General features: G+C 46.9%; 2 long non-coding RNA genes across 2 annotated transcripts; one reads left to right on the top strand and one right to left on the bottom strand.

Annotated features, from left to right (window-relative positions):
• Positions 1-5,092: 5,092 nt before the first annotated feature.
• On the top strand, positions 5,093-8,207 carry LOC142417632 (uncharacterized). Its single transcript, XR_012778086.1, has 3 exons — positions 5,093-5,197; positions 6,539-6,605; positions 8,017-8,207. It is a non-coding gene; the product is annotated as an uncharacterized LOC142417632 (long non-coding RNA).
• Positions 8,208-8,610: 403 nt separating this feature from the next.
• LOC142417630 (uncharacterized) lies at positions 8,611-9,522 on the bottom strand. The gene is made up of 3 exons (XR_012778084.1): positions 9,457-9,522; positions 9,043-9,213; positions 8,611-8,708 (listed from the first exon to the last, which is right to left on the bottom strand). It is a non-coding gene; the product is annotated as an uncharacterized LOC142417630 (long non-coding RNA).
• Between the last annotated feature and the right edge of the window lie 330 nt (positions 9,523-9,852).

Raw genomic sequence — 9,852 nt, 5'->3', positions numbered from 1 at the left:
CAGACTGGAATTAAGTCTGGAACCCCACTAGGTTGAGAACTGTACAATTACAAAATGAGGAAGACAGTCTGAGCTGAGCAATGTAGAGATCCTCCTTCAGTTTCTCATCTGTGGAATGAAGAGAAGGATTCTCTCCCCATAGGCTGTTGGGAGTATGGATACAATGAAAAGTGTAGACTGCTCAATACTGTGTTAATAGGAGTCATAAACCTCCTATATTTGCCCAAGGGTATTAAAATCTAAGCAGACTAAACAAAGATGTATGTTATCCTTGGTTTTGAGTGAAGAATCCTAAGACTAATCAACTCTACTGAAATTTTGCAGGAAATGACCCCTGGCAAAAATAATTTATTTTAATATCCTCCAGACCCTGGTGATCGCCCTCTACATATAAAACAACTACCCTTTGCATTGACATCATTGACATCTGCCTGTTCAGCATGACTTTAACTCTTTCCTGACACTCTAAAGCACTAATGCATATATTTTTAATTCAAATTGTATTTATTACAACTCATTCTTAGGTATTTCGTACAAGCCATTTTGATGGGCCACCGGTATGACACCGTGGTGCATTTCTTGTGGCTTACCTGCTTAAATATCAGCCCACTGAATTATACATTCATTTCCAAAGGCTGCTGCAAACTCCTGTTCCCCACAAAATCATTACCATATTTACCGATGCCTGCCCTGACCTCCTGTCGTCCACACAGGGCCCCTCAGTGACTTTCACTCTCCCACTTCGGCCTCCTCTGTTTTATCAGAGACAGTTTTCCGGTTCCGCTGCATCTGCCTTTTTTAAGGGTTTGGCAGCTTTCACCATTCTCTCATCTCTCTTTCAAAACTCCTAGGATAAACCATACAGTAATTCTGTGCTGTCTGTAGCTGTAGGTGATGTTCCACACCAACACTTACTATTCCAGTCCCCACTTAGCCTCAAACCATTTTAGGGTTCACTGCTACAGCACAGTAAGTGACACACAGTAAGTAATGTACATCACAAGTTACTAGCAGACTGCAATGACACAGTAAATTCACACTGCAATTTTATGTGTAGCAAATAATACTAACCAGTCAATTCTATTATCTGGGTAAAGTGCTCTACAGGGGAAGCTGTGCTTACTTATTTATTTTTTTAATTTAGATAATGAAAATGTTAGAACCTTCTTCTTTACATTATCTGGGAAAATCAGGTTCTATTATCATTTTGGTTTCTTGGTTTTTGGTTGGGTTTTTTTTTTTCATTTTTCCTTAATGAGCATGTTACCAGCAAGTACCCCTAACTTACACTGGGCCATAAGCAAAAGAAGAAGCCACAGATCTGCATACCAACTTCAAGTTTAAAGAAGTATTAACGTGGCTTCCTTCTTAACAAAGAAACAGCTCTTTTAATCTTGAGATAAATACTTGCATAAATATTTTCTTTAATTACAAATACAACAGCAACTAACAGTTCAATCTTCTCAGGTACCACCTTTGAAACAAATATACTAGTTCTATAACAATAGCATTGTCAACCTCCCTAGTTATTGTCTCTATACCAAATGTCTAGTTTCTGGAGAAGTGGACTTATTTTTCTAAAGTCTATGGGTTTTTTTTACACCACATGCATTACCGTAAGTGCATTAATGTCAGCATCACAGCGGCACCTTAAGACCAGACGGCATATGCCCTTTCTGTGTGCACAGAAAAAGTGACAAGCATGCCTTCAGTTGCGTTTGAATTTTCTGGCTGCTTTCTGTATGCTTTCAAAAATAGAAGTTGCAGAATCCCAACTTCAGTTGAATACTTGCAATTCATTCTTCATGTATCATGAAAATTAATTTCAGCCCTGCAGCTATGGTGGCTTTGCAATGTGTCAGAGGTTTAGAAAAATAGAAACTCTTGCCAATTGTTTATAGTAGAGAAGTGTCCTTATTTTGTCTAGTATAAAATCAAAAAGTGGCAGAGCTAGATAAATACTAAGTAAGGGTCCAGTCCTGTCACCAACTGGACATAGGTGCTTATTTTTGCGGAATACCATGGAACTACCCTGATACATAAAGTACTCACACGCACGTGCACTGTACCCCAAGCTAGGTTAGCACACGGAGCTGAATATAGTGGGGAAAGATCATCTGGCCAAGAGGTGTCATTCTACACAATCACTTTGGACAGTGCAGCTGCATAACATGGTGTCATACATCGAGATACGTGAACTCCCACTTCAGTCACAATTTAAAACATCACCTTAACATTTTTATAATTTATCTTGAGTTATACTTCTGACTGAACTACAACAGGTGTACTGTACTAATAGATTCTGGTTTACATTTTTAAACTGCCAACTACCACACCTTAACAAACTACCGTTCCCTCTCAAATAAACATTGCAAAACCATACATGACTTCACTCTGTGACATCCTAAACTAAACCGTTTTCCAACTGCTTTACCCAAAAAGCACGCAAGCCCGCTGACCAAGAGTGCGTTTCCACGACCGGTGTTAACTGTTTGCGCCTGTGAGGAAGTTGTACGTCTACGATTCCGCCTCACCTTCGTGCACTTTTCTTTTCTCCACAGAGCCGTTTAAAGCAAGGCAAACCGAAGACCTTTTCATGCGGATTACGAGCAGTAGCAAAAAAGGGCTCTTTCCCACCAGATTCGGCGGGGCTGCGGCGGCCCGCCCGCGGGGAGGAGCGGGGTCGGGAGAACAATGGTGGCAGTCGCGGCGCCGCCAACGGCAACGGCCACGGCCGCCCGCGCGGCGCTCCGGGGCAGGCACGTAGCCCGCGCCGCCCCAGCCCTGTCGGCTCCCGCGGAGCGATCGGGCCGCCGCCGCCGATGCTCTCGCAGCCTGGAGCGGCAGCCGCGCGGTTCCGCGCCCGAGCGCCTCACCGTTCTCGGAGCGCTCGCAGAACCGAGTAACGGAGTTCACGCCCGGGGCTGCGGCGATGTCCTTATGAGGGGACGGTCCCTCAGGCTGCGCGTCCCTCGCTTTGGCGAATCTGAACCGTCACCGCTGTGACAAAGGGAACTCCGGAATTTACTCCCCGGGGCTTGACGCTGAAATGAAAGGTGAGCGGCAGCGAAGGGATCGTGGAGGCGGGGCTGGACGCGGAGACCCTCGTCGCCCGGTACCGGTCTGAAGCCAGCGATGGCGGGAACAAAGCCCGAGCTAGCGGGTGCCTCACGAGCCACCGGTGTGGCACGGTACGTGCGCTGGGGCCGGCGGCACCGCGCGCCTAGGCGTGACCCGGCCGCCAAAGCGGGAAGCTCGGGACAGCTCTCTCCCGCAGCAGCCGGAGCGGGGCTCGGTCGCCAGCACCGCTCAGCGCCCGGACAGCGCTGTCAGGCCGACGGCGGCGGGGACGCTGAGCGACCCCATACCGCAGCGCGCGTTTCCCCAGGAAGAAATGCGTCCGTCTGGCCCCATGCGCGGGGAGAAAGGCAGCCGGCGGGGGGGCGCCCCGCCGCCTCACGAGAGGAGGTGCCCAGGGGTGAGGACAGTCCGCGCCCTGCCCGCCGCCCCACCGGCGCCCCGCGCAGCCTCTAGGCGAGGGATGAAGCGGCGACGCCCGCGCCGCGCGCGCCCAAAGCTTCGTCCGCTCTCGAGCGCGTCCGCCGGGCCGGGCAGCCTCGCTCAGAGATGCGCCCTCGGCCTGCCCGACGCGCCGGAGTCAGCTCACCCGGCTGCGGACCCCCTCCCACCCCCGCGCTCCCCATGGCGTTTGCCCCCGTGCGCCAGCCAAGCACTCCGCAGCATCACGCACGACGGCTCCGCCTCAGTACCTGAGTCACGTCCCGCGCCTCAGCGTGAGGACGCCCGTGCTCGCGCCGGACCGCTGCCCGCTCTCCCCGTGCGGCCGGGCAGACCCACCCCGGCCCGTCTGCCTCGCGCCGGCTGCGGAGCGCTTCGGCGCGGCAGGTCGGTGGCTGCTCGCCCCTCCCACGCCAGAGCGGGGGCGCCGGGTCCTAGCGCCGCCACGTGACTCCTTCCCGCCGCTACAGGTTTGCCCGTGCAGGGGCACCCCGGCCGCGTGCGGCCCGGCCCCGCCGAAGCGGAGCGCCGTGGGCGCCTTGGGCCGAGCGGGCTGGCGCACAAGGCACCAATGCGAGCTGTCCGCTGCTTGCACAGAGCGCCAGGCGGGGTTGGATCCTGCCCGCGTGGAATGCTGCCCCGGCTGCCGAGGAGCAGGACCTGAGCAGTGGACTTAAACGTGCGAATTGGCTTCTGTAGTTGAGGTCTGTTCTGTGCTGCCGTTTATATTTTCCAGGGAGTGATCACAATTTCTTCGTTGTCTCCTCAGATAAGAAAGACTTTTACGAGCTTCCTTGCTTTTTTTTCCCTTCTTCTTAGCCATTTTGACTGTGATAGCATGCATTCTGCAGATAACTTACAGGCATCCCTCGTCATCCTTTACCAAGGGAGCACTGCCTGCAAATATTCCTGCTTGATATATCTCTCCTTTTATATCTAGATGAAGTGAGCTTTCTGCACTGATCTGCTGGGGCTCTACTGCTATTCATACAAATGATGAATTATAAAACTGACTGTGTGTTGATATTGCTATTATTTAGCATCCACACAAGTTGTGATGGGCTTCTAATTTGCAGTACAGAAAAGTAGCACTCCTTAGGCCACTCAGCGCGTAGGAAATTCAGGAGCAGGTGCTCCACTCCTTTGTGTGCTTACAGCACACAGTCCAGTGTATAGGGGAGTGATCATCCCCCTGCACTCGGCACTGGTGAGGCCCCACCTCAAATACTGCATTCAGTTTTGGGCCCCTCACTACAAGAAAGACATTGGGGTGCTGGAGCGTGTCCAGAGAAGGGCAACGAAGCTGGTGAAGGGTCTAGAGCAGAAGTCTTATGAGGAGCGGCTGAGGGAACTGGGGTTGTTTAGCCTGGAGAAAAGGAGGCTGAGGGGAGACCTCATCGCTCTCTACAGCTACCTTAAAGGAGGGAGACAGTTTAATTTGTCATGACCCCACCCTCTGACTGTAATTTCTTAAGGAGCACAGTTCCATCCTGCAAAATCTTCTGCTTTGTTACTCCTTGAATCACCACTCCTTGAATCACCACTCCTTGAATTTCCTTGAATCACCACATCATAGAAATGCCTCCATCTCTCTGCAGCCTGGTCAGCAGAGTGCAACACATGCTCTCTGGTTAGCGTTCAGTTGTGGAAGTTGTGGAACATTCACACCATTTAAGAGGTCAGTGGGTTTTTTTCTAGAGGCAGAAGAGCGTCGTTGCAGTTGGTCTGTTTTTCAGAAGTGAACGTCCATAGGCATAGACCAGTTGCTGAGAAAACTGACTGGTGGTCTGTGGTCTCACTTTTGCAGCTGATGGCTCCTATTGTTTTTCGAAGAATGCATTTTCTGAAATAAATGTGTTCATAGAGGATGACATGCCAGGGTAAACGACAGTCCCCAACATCAGCACCCAGATCATTGGATTTGATTCAGTATTCAACAAGGCAGTAGTGTAAGTGAGCAGAACACAGGGTTGCTGTGCTTGCAGAAGCCTGCACAGAGTCTGGATAACCTCATAAACACTTGGAACTGAGATGAAGGCACAAAACCCGTATCTGTTAGGTGAAGTTACGTTGCATGTGTTTAAGCATTAAATATGCTGCAGTACACTTACGAGTAGAGGGAATATTAAAGTGCAGCAAAGAGAACTCAAAACACAGTGACTTAAGGCATCTCACTACAAAAAGAGCTTTGAAAAATTCTTCTTTACAGTTCTAACTAAATAAAAAAAAATTCTGCATCTTAGTACTGTTAATCTGTAAGTATGCCACTTATTACAGATATTCTCCAAGTGTTGTTGAAGATGAGGAGTCATTAAATAGGCAAATTCTTTGTCCAGAGTAGACCATGAAAGTCTCAGTTTACTTTCTTGCTAAAGCGGATTCTTAATAGGAAAGTATAATGTTGTTGGGTTCTACTTAATAGATACTAGATTCCACCAACCCTCCACTAAAAAGTCCTTCACTCCATAATTCCTTTCTAGTTTCCAAATAAATAAGGATCCTGGTGTGTTCTTTATCTACATATTTCGTTTGACTTTGCTATTTTTTATTTTGCGCCTTTGCGGCAAGGAAGGCTAATGATATTCTGGGTCCTGAATAGAAAGGCACATTGCTGGCTCATGGTCAATTCATTGTCCAGCAGGACCCTCAGCTTTCCAACTGGCTGGCCCCCAGGCCGTAGAGGTGCACGGGGTTATTCCTCACCCAGTGCAGGACTTTACATTTTCCTCTGTTGAGCTTCATGAGATTCCTAGATTGTTTCCATTAAAAACAGTGGTGTAGTGAAACCAATAACTTTGCCATTCACGTCAGTAAAGACAGAGAATGCTGGAAATTTTTGCCTGATCAGGCTTCCAAAAAGGCAGAAGCGACTGGAGTATTGTTGTTATGGAGCATAAATAGGAAGAGGGTAGCTGACATTAGGACAAAGCTTTGTTGCTCTGGAACTTAGGGCTTCTGATGGCAAATGTCTTCCCTAGCACCTCCTGAACTGTAGAAATGCTTCTGTGTATCCTAACAGGTTTGGGTGGTTGCTACTTCCTGTTCCAAATTCCAGCTGTACTCTTTGGTGTTCCTGCAGTTTGTAGGTAAGTCCCAAATATTACCTTAAAAGTGCCTGTAAACATTTATTCTTATTAAGCTTTTATAGATATTTTGGTTTTAAGGCTTTGTTTTCTTATTTGCACTTGAATGGAGTCTGTTGTATTAACTATGGATTTTCACTGCAGTATTTTTAAGAATGTTAACAGTAATATTGACCATTTCAAATGGTTTAATACATGGCTAACTGTGCGCTATGCACCCTCTGCCTTTGATTCAAAAGGTAAATGTAGCAGATCATGTTGTACAAAGAGCCCTTGTAAGATCTTTATTGCAGAAAGGCCGGTAATACTCAGAGTTGAGGTTTTGGTAACTTTTAGTTTGTTTCTAAAGCAAGTATGAAAATAAGGTCTTTTTATATGACTCTCAAGATGCAGTTGAGGAACATGAACTGTACCTACAAAGGTGTATATAGTCTTCAAAAATATGAACCCACAGTTGTTGTACAGGTAGACATGGAAAAGAGAGCCATGGAAATCAAATTCTTCTAGCCTGGATGAAACTGGAATTTAAATGTGTCATTTAGTTCCTAAATAACAGCATGCAAATTTCAGAGGGGATCAAAAATTCCTCTGGAGTCCTTTGCAAGCTGTAAAGTAGGCCACTTCTATTTAGAAGATCATTTTTAAATGTTAGTTCTGAATTTTTTATATTTATTGTTTGTATACTGTATACCAAATACATTCCTCAGGGTTCTGTGGAAGTAAGTTTATTCATTTGAAGGAAAGCTGCACTTGAAAGAAAGACTTTTCTGAGCCACATTTTCATTTTTATGTTTCATCAAGGTAGACTATGTCCGTATTCATTTACTGAGTCCCTGCATGATGTTTCTCATAAATCTGTTCCTCTGATTGTCCAGGTAAGCACCTTTGGAGTGTGCCATGGCTCTCATGTGGCCTGTGTCTTGGAGCTACTTTTCATAGAAACAAGAATGAGGGTGGCAGGATAAATAGTTTGTGTAACCCTGGGTCTTGTCTTGTTGTGGAGTTGGGCCATGATGAGTTGGATGTAGCCTTTGGACTGGAAATGTAAAAGCGCTTTCAAGCCTAGTAGTGTATTTGTAGCCAGGATATACCCTGCTTTTCCTCTCTAAAATGCAGCATTTTCAGAGGGTGGGTCCATTTTCTTTCTTCCTTTGTGAGGCTACTGGTAAGTGTTGCTATTTCACAGTACACTGATGGGGCCAGAGACTTGTATTCCGAAGTTGTGACTCTGAAGGTGGTTCTAAAGGTGGCTGAAATCTACCTTTAGCCTAAATCTTACTGAACTCACTAGTGTGTGATAAGAACAGAAAATCTATCCCTCTCTTCTGAATTCCTGTTCATTTTTGCTAAAAGGGAAAAAGGTTTCCTTTCATTTACATATGTGAAACCAGGACATTTTCTGCATTTATTTCAGGTGTATACAGGTTTCTACATTGATCCCAAAATCCATGTTGCGTAGACTGTAATCTTTTTGACTCACCGTTAAGATTAAAATTTACCCATTTTTGGCACTATTGAATCACTAGAAGCCATCAGTTACTCATTTGGGGAACCGACATACGTTTAACTACGTGACTAGGGACTGTCTGAAGGTACCTTGGAGAAGATGACAGCTAATTTGAAAGGGGGGGGTTGAGGAAGGGTTGCAAAAGATAATGCGGTTGATAGGTTAGGCAACTCTGGGGTAAGATGTAAGGAAAAGGAGTATGCCACCGGTCAGCATGGTATATGGATTTAGACACTCACTTACTGTGTATTGATTCTGATGAGTGCTTTGAGAGGCCCACTGCAGAGTATAAATTGTGCTGGGACTTGCACTATAATTTTTGTGCACTCAGATTTGGAAAATCATTTGAGGCCAGATTTCACTGCTATATTTTAAACTAGAGGTAATTCATATAAACAAATGAACTAAATCCCTTTAGTAATTGTAGTATTCTGAAATTATATGTAGATACACTTCACGTAGCTAAATGAAACTTGATTTATTTCAAAAGTCAAATTATTAGTTCGGATTCTAATTTTCAATAATAGTTACTGATGGAAATAAACCCCTCCTTTCTTTAGATGACATGGGGTTAGGAAAAACGGTTCTCTTCTGATGACCTAAGGAAAGATATATAAGAACTACTGATAATATTATATTTTCTTTAAATTAGTGTACTTCAGATATAAATCATGCAAGATTCAGGTTTCTGAAAGGTCTCTCGGCTAGCAAAGCCATTTATATAATCCAGAAATATGAAAAAGTGAGAGAGCATTACAGGAAGTTTGCCTCATGACTTCCAGACAAGCAAGTCATCTAGAATGACTAAGGGAAACTCATGCTTGACGTCCGGTTCATGCGTTATGGCTTCCTCAGTCTCACGTAGACAGTGTTGTCTGGGTTAGTTGATAGATGCACTTTTTAATAATTAAGTACCTTGATAGCAGAACTTACTTATCTGTGCTGCATGACCTCGTGTTGCAGTCGGCCTGAGCTTGTTTTACAAGCTTTTTAAAGGTTTTCACACAATGCAGTGGGAGTTAGGAGAGAATGGGAAGTCTGTTCCCTGTTTGCTCCCATTCCGAACAGCTGTGCTTGAAATGGGGCAAGAGTCTCCTTCCTGATCTGTACTATGGAGAAATTGTTTAATACTAAACGGTCTGATAAACAAAATGTATAGGAAGACAAGTAAACAAGAAATTGAGTTTTAGGAGCATGAAACAACTGGTAGCTGTGTTTTGGGAGAAGGGGGTGTTAAAAGAGACCGGGGCTACAAAGGGGTGTGCACATGCTCGCACAGTGTGGAGGAGGGGCTGCTGTATGTTAACGGAGAGGGTGAAAGGAGGAAATACGAGAAGGATGTGGTACCAGGTGCCTGGAAGTGAATGCAGCGAGAGGAGCCGAGAAGCGCTGGTTTGTTGAGCAAGAAGGCAGTGAGGGGAGCCGGCGATCCCTAACGGAGCTAGGGCTGTAGCGGGAGGCAGCTACAACCGGCAACAGCGAGGCCTGTACTCGGCGGGCCGGGGCCGGGGCGGGTGACCAAAGGTCTGGGGGCGGAGCGGGGCGGGGCCGGCACAGCGTTGATTGGGCGCAGGCGATGCTCGCCACGGGGCCCGCCTGGGGCTGGCGGTGGGCCGGGCGGCAAGGGCCGCGGTTCCTATGGCGACGGGCCCGCCTCTCGGCTAGAGCTGCCCGCCGCGCTTCCCGTGAGAGGCGGCTCGCCGCCATGAGCAGAAGGACGAGGGCGGGCAGGTTCGTGTCGGG

This window comes from Mycteria americana, chromosome 16 (assembly GCF_035582795.1).
Source record: "Mycteria americana isolate JAX WOST 10 ecotype Jacksonville Zoo and Gardens chromosome 16, USCA_MyAme_1.0, whole genome shotgun sequence".
Classification (NCBI taxonomy): Eukaryota; Metazoa; Chordata; class Aves; order Ciconiiformes; family Ciconiidae; genus Mycteria; species Mycteria americana.
The sequence above is the reverse complement of the archived record's forward strand: the minus strand, read 5'-3'. Positions and strand labels throughout refer to the sequence as shown.